This window comes from Palaemon carinicauda, chromosome 4 (assembly GCF_036898095.1).
Source record: "Palaemon carinicauda isolate YSFRI2023 chromosome 4, ASM3689809v2, whole genome shotgun sequence".
Classification (NCBI taxonomy): domain Eukaryota; kingdom Metazoa; phylum Arthropoda; class Malacostraca; order Decapoda; family Palaemonidae; genus Palaemon; species Palaemon carinicauda.
This window is the reverse complement of record NC_090728.1, coordinates 185,328,309-185,344,508: the sequence shown is the minus strand read 5'-3', so window position 1 is coordinate 185,344,508 and position 16,200 is coordinate 185,328,309.

Genomic DNA, 16,200 nt, shown 5'->3' with positions numbered 1-16,200 from the left:
ATGGAGTTTGTCAGGGATGGAGACTCTCTCTCTCTCTCTCTCTCTCTCTCTCTCTCTCTCTCTCTCTCTCTCTCTCTCCTCTCTCTCTCTCTCTCCAGATTTAAATACACAGTATAATGGCAACGTAGAAAAACACTTAAATGATAATTCCCTTTCGGGTTGCGATCAGAAAAAATCAATTTCTCCAAGACCGAAGAGGATGCGAGTTTGAGGTGCCTCTGCCGAACTTCTGAGTCATGGCCCAGTCGTCTTGGAGTTTTTCATCCTTCTTCGTCCACCCCATCATCGTCCTTATGTAACTTTACCTCTTTCACATTCCTTTTCCTACTTATGGGCTGCCAACGCAAGAGCCCGTGTCCTTGCTATATGCAGGACAATCTAGTACCTTATACTAAAGTAGTCCAGAGAGAGAGAGAGATACGAAATCACACGTTTTCCCAACCCTCAACTGGTACCCCCCGCCCCCCGTGACTCCCGCCCACAACCCCACCCCAAATCACCAATCAATGTTATGCAAGGGTTTGTTAGCTCCGTTTGGTCGAATTCCATCACACTATAAAATCACACCATTTTATCTCCAAACAATAAATAAGATTTAAAACCTCTGTTCAAAAGGTATTCACGGGTCAGTGTGTTTGTATTTAGATGAATAGTAAATGGAAAAAATTATGAATATAATGTTTATCACAAAATTTATAATGTAAATATATTGATATAAGAACAAAATTTGTAAATTGTAAAAGCTGTAATTGAGATGGCTGGTATCATCAACCATTTGGTATCACACAAAAGGGCCTTTTTTTCGAGAAGCTCATCTTTCTCCTTCTTTGAAAAAAAAAAAAAAAAAAAAAAAACCATATACAATATTTTTCAGTTTCCAGAATCTTAGAACTTGTCCTCTAGAGAGGCCAGCGCTGCTCACAACAGAAATGATTTTTATTTTAGCTTTGAAATAATGTCAGTAAATCTCACTGTCTCACTTCTAGCTAAAAGTTACTTCAAATTCTGTTGTACTTCCTTCAAGGAATCAATTATTATTATTATTATTTCACGTATAGGCTTCTTTTTCTTCATCATCTCTGGGGGTAAAGTGCGTTATGTATAATCGTACAATGTTCCATGTGGGTTTCTGCCCCCACCCCCCACTCCTTCCCAATGACGCAAGCGCGGCCGTCAAGGTCACAAAAGACTTCCACTTGGGAGTTTTACCCTAAACTAGGGTAATTGGGACCCTTTTATTGGGGAGTTTAGGGTGATTGCCATTTCTAGGGTATTTCTAGGGTAATCAAGCCAAATTATACCACTTTCAATATGGATATAACTTAAGTTTATTTCCTCACGCTGGGTGGTTAACAAAATCTTCACGATTAACGAAAAGAAAGGATTACACATTATACTTTACTTTAAGGGTTGCTTTTCTGGTCCTGCAGAGTAGGGGAACCCTACTCTCTACTGGACCTCCACAGTCATAATATTTCATGGGTATAAAATGTGATTTCAGTACTTAGGGTGTGATAATGATGTTCAATGTTCAAATCACCTTAATCTCTACTATCAATAGTATTTTCCTCTTCAGCAAGCGAGCAATCACATCGTTAAGAATGGTGGAAGAAGTTAATCTAACATTGGCATCACAGCCCAACATGGCAGTCTGTGGTGCCCGATTAATACCAGCTTTTAAGCTTGAGGTTTTCTGGAACTTTACTAATCTAAAGTTGTTGTCTCCCGTTTAGGCAACAAGGAAAGGTTTGAGGTAGCCATTGCCACGTTCCAAGCCTCCCTCACTTTGCGGGTGGCGGGGTTTACCACGGACAGTAACTAGATTTAGCCATAATGGATTTAGCAGGATTTAGGAAAACAAGCAGGATTTCGAAAATTACCAAATTTTTTTTGAGACATGTATAAAGCAATACGTAGAATATAGAAATCCACTCCTCTCTCCTCTCTCTCTCTCTCTCTCTCTCTCTCTCTCTCTCTCTCTCTCTCTCTCTCTCTCTCTCTCTCTCTCTCTCTCTCTCTCATTTTGAATATTTGTCACCTTATTACCATTTTTTTCTTCTTTCAGCCTTTCTCTCTTGCTACTGAATATTAGTTATGGTGAAAGTATCTTCGTATTTCATATTGACTTAATATATATAAAATTTTAAAAAATCAGGTTTTTGAAGTGTCCGAAAACGGGCTTGGGTGTCATACTCCATATCACCCACCTTCTCTCAGAATGTTGGCCCAATTACGCAATATGACAGATCTATGAATATTTGCATATGAAACTGCAGTTTGTGGTTACTACATTAATAATGCAAGTGAAATAAAAAAAAAATTGCTGACTTGCTTCTACAAATGTTTATTTTGTTTTCACGATAGGCGACTTGCAGATTATAAAACACTTCCGTACACATTTAAGGTAAAATGTTTTGTAATGACCCTTGGTTGGTCATGTCTCTTGATAAGATACGATAATATTTGAGAGTACCAATTCAAGATTGTAGATATCTTAAGCATGATTTTATTCTCCTATTTATCTAGCACATTTCATTAACTGCACATTTTGCACGCAAACCCAGTAACGTCAAAAACAACAAAATCATCTATCACTTTCTAACGATATCAGATTATGGAGACTTTCCTCAATGCTTTAGAAAAATAAATACTTCCTCTTCCTCTCTGAGCGGTGCGATATCTATTGGGTTTTCCATGAATTATTTGTTCAAAAGCTTCGGTGATTCATAGTGAGGCGATTCCTGCAAGGCCCAAGGCCAATAGATTCGTGTTCACTCTCTGGAGGTCTAAGGAAACGAACTTTTGTTCATGATAGTATGTGGCAGGATCTTGGACATGATGTTTTTGTACAATGCTAGTGGCATGTTAAAATTTATTTCAGAAGCAGGTCATGTGAAAGCTTTTTAACTTTGATAATGATATATTTACTTTTATGGTTTTAATAGAATATCCTTTTATTCGTTATTGACAATAAACGATATCGGCGTCAATGACCTTCGATGTCAGGATGTCAGAAACTTGACGAAGGTCTTGATGGTTGTATTCTTATACTGGGTAGGTCACTCACTCTGCTCAAGTTCGTATGCACTGTTGTTTTGCTTTCGGTGTTGCTGGTTTCAACCAGGACATCGAGGAAGGGAAGTCATCCGTCAAGACGATGCTAAAGGCTAAGTGGGTCCTGGCTCAAGGATAAATTCTAATGAGCTACATTCCTCGAATTTTCGGCGAAGCTGATGATAATGATGATGTTAGAGCAACCCAACACTTAGGTGGGCCCAAGACAGAGAGAGCCCGAAGCAGACTTCTAGGGGCACTCCAAAGAGGGTTTTGCCACATCTAACCCAGTCCCGCACGGTACTAAAAAAATCTTATTATCTTCCTCACGGGAAGATGTCCTGTCTTATCGAGGCTTTTACAAAAGTACCGTTAATGTACCTAACATAAATGCTTGGTTAGTTTCTTCAACTATCCCCATCTAAAAAATGCAAAATGGACGTCAGGTGGGGAACCCTTGGTGACGCCGTCTTTTTGGGAACATTGGTAAATAGTGACTCTACGTCCAGGGAGGCATTAATTCCTTCGCACATGGATTCCTTGATATTTGCTAAGAAGCCAGATGATGATGTTACTCCTCTATGTAAATGGTTTGAGCTAGCTCAAGTTCCATTGATTACCGCCCAATTTCCATAACTCCCATATTATCTAAAGTTTTTGAACGTTTTCTGGCAAAACGTCTTAATAGGTTTGCTGAAGGTAATCATCTATTCCCTAGTTTGCAATTTGGTTTTCATAATGGCCTTGTAGCATCGGATACCCTTCTTACAATCTCCAATACTGTACAGAAATCCCTTGAATGTGGTCTGGAAGTTCGTATGATTGACCTTGATTTTAGTGTTGCCTTTGACCGTGTTAATCATGACGCCCTTGTTTTCAAACTCAAACAGTTGGGAATGGGTGGGTCGTTTCTTAGCCTTATTACTGATTTTTTAAGCAATGGATCTCAAAGAGTTGTTGATGGGCACCATAATGAGTACAGGAATGTGATATCTGGTGTTCCACAGGGTAGTGTTCTTGGCCCACTACTTTTCATACTATATACACATGACATGTGGTTTGGCCAAGAAAACAAGCTTGTTGCATATGTAGATGATGCTACTCTCTTTGCATCAATTTCATCTCCTGAATGTAGATCTGGGGTTGCTGAATCCCTTAATAGAGATCTAGTTAAAATTAGTGTATATTGCAAATTATGGGGTATGAAGTTAAATCCTTACAAAACTCAAAGTATGATTTTAGGTGTGATTATCGACAGCAAATTTACTTTTGAGAAACACATTAGGTCTGTATCTTCCTCAATTCCACAAAATATTGGTTATTGAGAAAGTCTTTCAAGATTTTCGGTGATCAATCTATTCCGAAGAAATGTTTTGATTCTTTCATTCTACCTTGTTTTGATTATTGTTCTCCTGTCTGGTGCTCAGCTGCTGATTCTCATCTTAATTTGTTTGAGAGAATCTTACGGTCTATATAAATTTCTTATTCCTGATCTAGATATTAATCTTTGACACCGTCGTTCAATTAGTTCATTATGCATGTTGCATAAGATTTTTCATAATTCTGACCATCCTCTACATTCAGATCTTTCCGGACAATTCCATCCTGCTCGTAATACTAGGCAGGCAGTTAATTCTAATAGCCAGGCCTTCTCCATCACGAGGCTCTACACAGTATTCTAGAAGTTTTATTCCAAATGTGACCAAGTTGTGAAATGATCTTCTTAATCGGGTAGTTGAATCAGTAAAACTTCAAAAGTTCAAAGTTGCAGCAAATATTTTATGTTGAACAGGCTGACATAAGTCTTTTTATAGTTTATATATGTCATATGTGTTTTGACGTTGTTACTGTTTTTAGAATGATTTATTGTTAATTTGTTCTCATCATTTATTTATTTCCTTTCCTCACTGGGCTATTTTTCCCTGCTGGAACCCTTAGGCTTATAGCATCTTGCTTTTCCAAATAATAATAAGAATGATAATAATAATAATAATAAGTATAAAATAATAATTATAATAAAATAATATTCTCTATCATGGGTGATGCTAAAGAAAAAAGAAAAGCACGAAATACGATTTCGTTTAAAATTCAACATACTGCAAATATTTTGCTATTTTTGTCTATTTTTAATATAATGTGCTCAGACCTTTTCACTTCCCGAAAATGCACCTCGTTTCTATATTTCATGGCGACAATTAGACTAATTTATTCAAATTAGGAAGTGAGTGTGGAAGTTATATGGTAGTAGGTTGGCCAGGAACCAACCACCCGTTGAGATACTACCGCTAGAGAGTTATGGGGTCCTTTGACTGGCGAGGCAGTATTGCATTGGATCCTTCTCGCTGTTTACGGTTTCCCTTTCCCTACGCATACACTGGATAGTCTGGCCTATTCATAACAGATTCTCCTCTGTCCTCATACACCTGACACCAATAAGATTACCGAACAGTTTTTCTTCACCCAAGGGATTCACTACTGCACTGTATTTGTTCAGTGGCTACTTTCCTCATGGCAAGGGTAGAAGAGACTCTTTAGCTATGGTAGGTAGCTCTTCTAGGAGGACACTCCAAAATCAAACTATTCTTCTCTAGCCTCTATACCGTGGTCTTCCATTGTCTTGGGTTAGAGTTCTCTTGCTTGAGGGTACACTCGGGCACAATATTGTATCTATTTTCTCTTCCTCTTGTTTTTTCCTTTTTTTAGTTTTATTGTTTATATGTGAATGGTCTAACCTAATGTTATTGTTCTTGAAATATTTCATTTTGATTGTTTATTCTGACATATAGTTTATATATTTCCTTGTGCTCTTTCTTCATTGGGCATTTTTTTCCCCGTTGGAGCCCTTGGGCTTAGAGCATCTTGTTTTTCCAACAATGGTTAATAATAATAATAATGATAATAATAATAATAATAACAATAATAATAATAATAATAATAATAATAATAATAATAAGTACATTAAATCGGGGGGGGGGATAATGCTAAACATAAAAAGATATAATTGTTTTTCCTGCAATGATTGTGTAAATTGAACTCTGCTCTATAACTCCTGTATCCTATATTATCAACCATTAATGGAGAGAGAGAGAGAGAGAGAGAGAGAGAGAGAGAGAGAGAGAGAGAGAGAGAGAGAGAGAGAGAGAGAGACAGACAGACAGACAGACAGATATAAAGGTAAAACGTTTATGGATAGAACAGTTGCCAAGTTCTTCCTTGAGTACTGTATTATTGCAAGAGATATTTTGAATTTAAACTAACGAAAAAAAAGAAAAAAAAGAAAGCATGTTTCCGCCAAGGAGACAATTTACCCGTTAGGTTGTTTCAATTCGGTTATAATACATGCACAGATTCACTAATACCATCTGAAAATGGAAGGTTTGTGACCTGTGGCAGTCTGTCGATGTGCTGGCAACGACCAACCAACCGGGTGGTTTGGTCGCACTTGCAGTGTTGAGTGTGTCGGCTTGGCGTGTGTAGTGTACCCCAGTCGCCTCTGCTGAACAGTTCAGGACTGCGAGAGAATTCGCTGAAAGGAGTAATTAGTTATTTAGCGTGCAGTGAATTAGACTACGTCAAAAATTCTTCATTTCACTAAAACAGAGTTTCAGAAGCCCCTTTTTTTTCGATTCTGTGCAGTGTTTGAAAGTGCATAAACATGGGGAGAAGAATTGGCTATGTTCCTTTGAATAACGAAGTCGAATGGCGAGCTTATCAAATAAATGCACTTGAACCAAGTCCCAGTGACCTAATACCCGACTACAACAACGTTAGAGGCACCTACATTCCGGAGCGAGTCATTTTCTTGACGAACTATGGGAATTCTGATCGCCCGATTACAAGAAACTCATCTCAATTTCGGCAGGAAACAAACTTCCAGGTAAGTTCAAGCATATCACCATTCATATAAGCGATTATGCCACTAAAAATTATTGCTAAAGTGACCGAGAAAACCCTAGAATAAGTCCACATTCATTCAAAACATCAACTTCAAATGAAAGATACAAAGTTAATACGGCGTGTCTCCATATTTCGCAGGTCAGGCCCAGGTCCCGGTCAGGTCATTGATTAATACACTCTACAAACATTTTCTGCTGGGCCGTCATTGCTTCCATCAAGACCGCATGAGGATGATTCCATCAAGACCTCGGAGAAGCATGAGGATGATTCCATCAAGACTTCGGAGAAGCATGAGGATGATTCCATCAAGACCTCGGAGAAGCATGAGGATGATTCCATCAAGACCTCGGAGAAGCATGAGGATGATTGTAAGAAGAAACCCTAAGAGACGCTGTGGAAGTGATGTGATGGTCCTTCTGAAACCCAAATTGTGCGTGACTTCAAAGTCGTCAAAGATCTAAAGCATTTTGAAAATTCCCTTCATAGTGTTACATTAAATATACGATTGTTAGATCAGTGTTTTGTAGATTCGAGATATTCCCCGACCCATAATGATGAAGATTTTTCTCGGAACTGAAATAAACCCAGGATGATTTTCGACCTGTTGGCAGCCCCCCCCCCCCCCCCCCCCCGGTCTAATCACGATACAATGCCTTTGGAGTGACACGCACTACAGGCCAGACCACGAGGTCTGTTCAACATAAAATCATTTGCTGCAAATTTGAACTTTTTAAGTTCTACTGATTCAACTTATGCTTTTTTTCTGCAAATTTGAACTTTTGAAGTTCTACTGATTCAACTTATGCTTTTTTTTCTGCAAAATTGAACTTTTGAAGTTCTACTGATTAAACTTATGATTTGTTTTTTTTTCTTCAAATTTGAACTTTTGAAGTTCTACTGATTCAACTTATGATTTGCTTTTTTTTTCTTCAAATTTGAACTTTTGAAGTTCTACTGATTCAACTTATGCTTTTTTTTCTGAAAATTTGAACTTTTGAGGTTCTACTGATTCAACTTATGCTTTTTTCTGAAAATTTGAACTTTTGAAGTTCTACTGATTCAACTTATGCTTTTTTTTCTGAAAATTTGAACTTTTGAAGTTCTACTGATTCAACCTATGCTTTTTTTTCTTCAAATTTGAACTTTTGAAGTTCTACTGATTCAACTTATGCTTTTTTTTCTGAAAATTTGAACTTTTGAAGTTCTACTGATTCAACTTATGCTTTTTTTTCTGCTAATTTGAACTTTTGAAGTTCTACTGATTCAACTTATGTTTTTTTTTTTCAAATTTGAACTTTTGAAGTTCTACTGATTCAACTTATGCTTTTTTTCTGCAAATTTGAACTTTTGAAGTTCTACTGATTCAACTTATGCTTTTTTTCTGAAAATTTGAACTTTTGAAGTTCTACTGATTAAACTTATGATTTTTTTTTCTGCTAATTTGAACTTTTGAAGTTCTACTGATTCAACTTATGCTTTTTTCTGCTAATTTGAACTTATGAAGTTCTACTGATTCAACTTATGATATGCTTTTTTTTCTGCAAATTTGAACTTTTGAAGTTCTACTGATTCAACTTATTTTTTTTCTGCTAATTTGAACTTTTGAAGTTCTACTGATTAAACTTATGATTTTTTTTTCTGCTAATTTGAACTTTTGAAGTTCTACTGATTCAACTTATGCTTTTTTTCTGCTAATTTGAACTTTTGAAGTTCTACTGATTCAACTTATGATTTTTTTTTCTGCTAATTTGAACTTTTGAAGTTCTACTGATTCAACTTATGCTTTTTTTCTGCTAATTTGAACTTTTGAAGTTCTACTGATTCAACTTATGATATGCTTTTTTTCTGCAAATTTGAACTTTTGAAGTTCTACCGATTCAACTTATGATTTTTTTCTGCTAATTTGAACTTTTGAAGTTCTACTGATTCAACTTATGCTTTTTTTTCTGCTAATTTGAACTTTTGAAGTTCTACTGATTCAACTTATGCTATTTTTCTGCTAATTTGAACTTTTGAAGTTCTACTGATTCAACTTATGCTTTTTTCTGCTAATTTGAACTTTTGAAGTTCTACTGATTCAACTTATGCTTTTTTTCTGCTAATTTGAACTTTTGAAGTTCTACTGATTCAACTTATGCTTTTTTTCTGCTAATTTGAACTTTTGAAGTTCTACTGATTCAACTTATGCTTTTTTTTCCTGCTAATTTGAACTTTTGAAGTTCTACTGATACAACTTATGATTTTTTTTCTGCTAATTTGAACTTTTGAAGTTCTACTGATTCAACTTATGATTTTTTTTCTGCTAATTTGAGCTTTTGAAGTTCTACTGATTCAACTTATGCTTTTTTTCTGCTAATTTGAACTTTTGAAGTTCTACTGATTCATCTTATGCTTTTTTCTGCTAATTTGAACTTTTGAAGTTCTACTGAATCAACTTATGCTTTTTTTCTGCTAATTTGAACTTTTGAAGTTCTACTGATTCAACGTATGATATGCTTTTTTTCTGCTAATTTGAACTTTTGAAGTTCTACTGATTCAACTTTTGATATGCTTTTTTTCTGCAAATTTGAACTTTTGAAGTTCTACTGATTCAACTTATGATTTTTTTTCTGCTAATTTGAACTTTTGAAGTTCTACTGATTCAACTTATGATTTGTTTCTGCTAATTTGAACTTTTGAAGTTCTACTGATTCAACTTATGATTTTTTTCTGCTAATTTGAACTTTTAAAGTTCTACTGATTCAACTTATGATTTTTTTCCTGCTAACTTGAACTTTTGAAGTTCTACTGATTCAACTTATGATTTTTTTTCTGCTAATTTGAACTTTTGAAGTTCTACTGATTCAACTTATGATATGCTTTTTTCTGCAAATTTGAACTTTTGAAGTTCTACTGATTCAACTTATGCTTTTTTTCTGCTAATTTGAACTTTTGAAGTTCTACTGATTCAACTTATGCTTTTTTCTGCCAATTTGAACTTTTGAAGTTCTACTGATTCAACTTATGCTTTTTTTCTGCTAATTTGAACTTTTGAAGGTCTACTGATTCAACTTATGCTTTTTTTCTGCTAATTTGAACTTTTGAAGTTCTACTGATTCATCTTATGCTTTTTTTCTGCTAATTTGAAGTTTTGAAGTTCTACTGATTCAACTTATGCTTTTTTCTGCTAATTTGAACTTTTGAAGTTCTACTGATTCAACTTATGCTTTTTTTCTGCTAATTTGAACTTATGAAGTTCTACTGATTCATCTTATGCTTTTTTTTCTGCTAATTTGAACTTTTGAAGTTCTACTGATTCAACTTATGTTTTTTTTCTGCTAATTTGAACTTTTGAAGTTCTACTGATTCAACTTATGCTTTTTTTTCTGCTAATTTGAACTTTTGAAGTTCTACTGATTCAACTTATGCTTTTTTCTGCTAATTTGAACTTTTGAAGTTCTACTGATTCATCTTATGCTTTTTTTTTCTGCAAATTTGAACTTTTGAAGTTCTACTGATTCAACTTATGATTTTTTTTTCTGCTAATTTGAACTTTTGAAGTTCTACTGATTCAACTTATGCTTTTTTCTGCTAATTTGAACTTTTGAAGTTCTACTGATTCATCTTATGCTTTTTTTTTTCTGCTAATTTGAACTTTTGAAGTTCTACTGATTCAACTTATGATATGCTTTTTTCTGCTAATTTGAACTTTTGAAGTTCTACTGATTCAACTTATGATATGCTTTTTTTCTGCTAATTTGAACTTTTGAAGTTCTACTGATTCAACTTATGATATGCTTTCTTTCTGCAAATTTGAACTTTTGAAGTTCTACTGATTCAACTTGTGATTTTTTTTCTGCTAATTTGAACTTTTGAAGTTCTACTGATTCAACTTATGATTTTTTTCTGCTAATTTGAACTTTTAAAGTTCTACTGATTCAACTTATGATTTTTTTTTCCTGCTAACTTGAACTTTTGAAGTTCTACTGATTCAACTTATGATTTTTTTCTGCTAATTTGAACTTTTGAAGTTCTACTGATTCAACTTATGATATGCTTTTTTTTTGCAAATTTGAACTTTTGAAGTTCTACTGATTCAATTTATGATTTTTTTTCTGCTAATTTGAACTTTTGAAGTTCTACTGATTCAACTTATGATTTTTTTTCTGCTAATTTGAACTTTTGAAGTTCTACTGATTCAACTTATGCTTTTTTCTGCTAATTTGAACTTTTGAAGTTCTACTGATTCAACTTATGCTTTTTTTCTGCTAATTTGAACTTTTGAAGTTCTACTGATTCAACTTATGATATGCTTTTTTTCTGCAAATTTGAACTTTTAAAGTTCTACTGATTCAATTTATGATTTTTTCTGCTAATTTGAACTTTTGAAGTTCTACTGATTCAACTTATGATTTTTTTTCTGCTAATTTGAACTTTTGAAGTTCTACTGATTCAACTTATGATTTTTTTTTCTGCTAATTTGAACTTTTGAAGTTCTACTGATTCAACTTATGCTTTTCTTTCTGCTAATTTGAACTTTTGAAGTTCTACTGATTCAACTTATGATTTTTTTTCTGCTAATTTGAACTTTTGAAGTTCTACTGATTCAACTTATGCTTTTTTTCTGCAAATTTGAACTTTTGAAGTTCTACTGATTCAACTTATGATTTTTTTTCTGCTAATTTGAACTTTTGAAGTTCTACTGATTCAACTTATGATTTTTTTTCTGCTAATTTGAACTTTTGAAGTTCTACTGATTCAACTTATGCTTTTTTTCTGCTAATTTGAACTTTTGAAGTTCTACTGATTCAACTTATGATTTTTTTTCTGCTAATTTGAACTTTTGAAGTTCTACTGATTCAACTTATGATTTTTTTTTCTGCTAATTTGAACTTTTGAAGTTCTACTGATTCAACTTATGATTTTTTTTCTGCTAATTTGAACTTTTGAAGTTCTACTGATTCAACTTATGATTTTTTTCTGCTAATTTGAACTTTTGAAGTTCTACTGATTCAACTTATGATTTTTTTCTGCAAATTTGAACTTTTGAAGTTCTACTGATTCTACTTATGATATACTTTTTTTCTGCTAATTTGAACTTTTGAAGTTCTACTGATTCAACTTATGATTTTTTTTCTGCTAATTTGAACTTTTGAAGTTCTACTGATTCAACTTATGATTTTTTTTCTGCTAATTTGAACTTTTGAAGTTCTATTGATTCAACTTATGATTTTTTTTTCTGCTAATTTGAACTTTTGAAGTTCTATTGATTCAACTTATGATTTTTTTTCTGCTAATTTGAACTTTTGAAGTTCTACTGATTCAAATTATGATTTTTTCTGCTAATTTGAACTTTTGATATTCTACTGATCCAACTTATGATTTTTTTTTCTGCTAATTTGAACTTTTGAAGTTTTACTGATTCAACTTATGATTTTTTTTCTGCTAATTTGAACTTTTGAAGTTCTACTGATTTAACTTATGATTTTTTTCTGCTAATTTGAACTTTTGAAGTTCTACTGATTCAACTTATGATTTTTTTTTCTGCTAATTTGAACTTTTGAAGTTCTACTGATTCAACTTATGATTTTTTTTCTGCTAATTTGAACTTTTGAAGTTCTACTGATTCAACTTATGATATGCTTTTATTTCTGCAAATTTGAACTTTTGAAGTTCTACTGATTCAACTTATGATTTTTTTCTGCTAATTTGAACTTTTGAAGTTCTACTGATTCAACTTATGATTTTTTTCTGCAAATTTGAACTTTTGAAGTAAATTTGAACTTTTGAAGTTCTACTCATTCAACTTATGATATGCTTTTTTTCTGCAAATTTGAACTTTTGAAGTTCTACTGATTCAACTTATGATTTTTTTTTTTTTTGCAAATTTGAACTTTTGAAGTTCTACTGATTCAACTTACGATTTTTTTTCTGCAAATTTGAACTTTTGAAGTTCTACTGATTCAACTTATGATTTTTTTTTCTGCAAATTTGAACTTCTGAAGTTCTACTGATTCAACTTATGATTTTTTTCTGCTAATTTGAACTTTTGAAGTTCTACTGATTCAACTTAGTATTTTTTTCTGCTAATTTGAACTTTTGAAGTTCTACTGATTCAACTTATGATTTTTTTCTGCAAATTTGAACTTTTGAAGTAAATTTGAACTTTTGAAGTTCTACTGATTCAACTTATGATTTTTTTCTGCAAATTTGAACTTTTGAAGTTCTACTGATTCAACTGATGATTTTTTTTTCTGCAAATTTGAACTTTTGAAGTTCTACTGATTCAACTTATGCTTTTTTTTCTGCAAATTTGAACTTTTGAAGTTCTACTGATTCAACTTGTGATTTTTTTTCTGCAAATTTGAACTTCTGAAGTTCTACTGATTCAACTTATGATTTTTTTTTCTGCTAATTTGAACTTTTGAAGTTCTACTGATTAAACTTATGATTTTTTTCTGCTAATTTGAACTTTTGAAGTTCTACTGATTCAACTTATGATTTTTTTCTGCAAATTTGAACTTTTGAAGTTCTACTGATTCAACTTATGATATGCTTTTTTATCTGCAAATTTGAACTTTTCAAGTTCTACTGATTCAACTTATGATATGCTTTTTTTTCTGCAAATTTGAACTTTTGAAGTTCTACTGATTCAACTTATGATATGCTTTTTTTTCTGCAAATTTGAACTTTTGAAGTTCTACTGATTCAACTTATGATATGCTTTTTTTTCTGCAAATTTGAACTTTTCAAGTTCTACTGATTCAACTTATGATATGCTTTTTTCTGCAAATTCGAACTTTTCAAGTTCTACTGATTCAACTAATAATTTGTCTTTTTGGGGTTTTGATAAGTTATCCAAATGATAGCATTAATGGAGGTGACTGTATATGTGTTTTGAGTATTTCATATAAAGAATATCCAATTATACTTGATAAGAAATGTCAAAATAGTTTCTTAAATTAACATAGTTCTTCCATCTCACTGTTATTCATTGTACTGTTTATGTTAAAAAAAACTAATTAAATGTTAACCAAATGTCAATAAGCGTTTGGAATTTATTTTAGGAACCTAATTCGAAATTATTGGAAGGAGTTCATTCCAAAAAAAGTTTCTGAAATTTTCTAATGCCACTACACCAATGGTAAGTAACACAATTCATTGATATTGTTACAGGTTACTCAAAAATACAAAAGTGGGGGAACTGCTCAACATTTTGTATCTGGAGGTGCTGTTCAGGCAGATATTGACATTTTCCAAGAACGAAAAGAAGTGAAAATTAAAATCGAATCACAGTAATTTAAGCAAGACTGTAAGGAGGAAGAAACTCCTCTTGCTTCAAGTAACAAAAATGCAGCGAGATTAATAATCGCAGAAACATAAATAAATCTGAATTTAAATAAAATGTTTGCCATTACAAACTACAATACGCCACTGAACTTTGTCCTCAGATATTACAAAACATTCAACCTCTTTTTAACTTCTACTTAAAATTACTATAACTATTTTTTCTTTTAATTCGCGTTTCATCTGAATAGATGCTCACCAGAACGTCAGCTGGGCAAGCCTAATCCTCCACTGTGGTGCCCAACCACAGTAATGGCCTCCCAAGTAAACAGCTTAAAGTTACGGTCCCGGGTGGGGATCGATCTGCCGCCATGCAAATGCTAGGCGAACACGTTACTACTGTACTAGCCAGGAGGCTAGTAGAGGTACAAGACTGTGCTTGGCTCTGAAAGGTCTCCACGGCCCCTGTTCCCAGGTCATAAAGCCAAAATTCCCTAATTCTAAATCCTAACCATAACAATATCATTAAATGTTAGCATTCTCTATGCATACACAGAGTAATGAAAGTTTGGCGTCTACACATTTAGCATAAAAAATAAACACTTCAAGAAAAACATTAATTTATTCCTGAAAAAAAAAAAATTTAAAAAATTACAATCGATTCTTGGTAGTAATCTTTAAAAAAAAAAAAATTATCATACTTGCAAACCAGTGTGTAGTTACTAACATGCACGCATAAACATTAAAAGAAAAGTAGATAACTACACCCCAATGGAAAAGGGGGGGGGGTTGATTATCACGAACTGTAAAGTACAATTTCTTACTCCATCTCCATCATATAAAATAATATTCCTGTTATGTCTTTCTTTCTAAATGATACTTGTAAAAAAAAAAAAAAACTATTAATTCATAGGTTAGTGATAGAGGAGAGTAAAGTTGGATTGGTGATCAACCAGAGAAAGACGAACTGTCATATCGGTGGATCACTAATTACAGAATTCAAGGAGAGAGAGAGAGAGAGAGAGAGAGAGAGAGAGAGAGAGAGAGAGAGAGAGAGAGAGAGAGAGAGAGAGAGAGAGAGCAATGGGAATGCTAAAAGCAGTTCGGAGGTCAAAGCGAATATCATTTCACTGCGAAATAAAAATATACACTTCACTTGTGAGATCGATATTAACGTATGGGCACCACGAGAGAGAGAGAGAGAGAGAGAGAGAGAGAGAGAGAGAGAGAGAGAGAGAGAGAGAGAGAGAGAGAGCACTGTAACAACTAATGCAAATTTTCTAGCCTTCAAGATTAAATCATTGAGAAAGATTTTTTAATCAAATTGCTGCAGCACATAACAAATGGGGAAATCCGTGATGTGGGTTGGGCGCCCAATGTGAATGATGAAGTTAGATTATCAAGACAGAGATGGGGAGACGAGTTAGTCCAGGATATACCTGTGCAGGAGGGGAGGTGGTAGACCAAGAGAAACGTGGCTGATGACAATGTGCAATGAAGTTGCATCTGAGAACTGGGTTGAGGTCAGAGATGGCACAGGAAAGCGACATGGTGTGAATTCATTGAGGCCCCCATGTATCCCGTGGCTGCCAGAAGATTAATTATATATATATATATATATATATATATATATATATATATATATATATATATATATATATATATATATATATATATATGTCCCATCAAGCAAGACAACGCCCTAGACACTGACCATATATACATATGATCAGTGCCCAAACCCCCTCTCCCACAAGCTAGGACCAGGGAGGGCCAGGCTAAAACCCCCATCCTTAGCTCACAAGGATGGTGAGGTCGCAGACACTAATGGAACCCTGCATGGTCTACCCATCAGCGACCCAAACTACGTCCTCTACTGCGCAGGCTAACCATGCTGTTATAGATGACGTCACACCGCACCACGTCTGATTTACCAACCTTTGTTTTCTGATATTTACTATGTTACAGTTTGCTTGCAAGGAA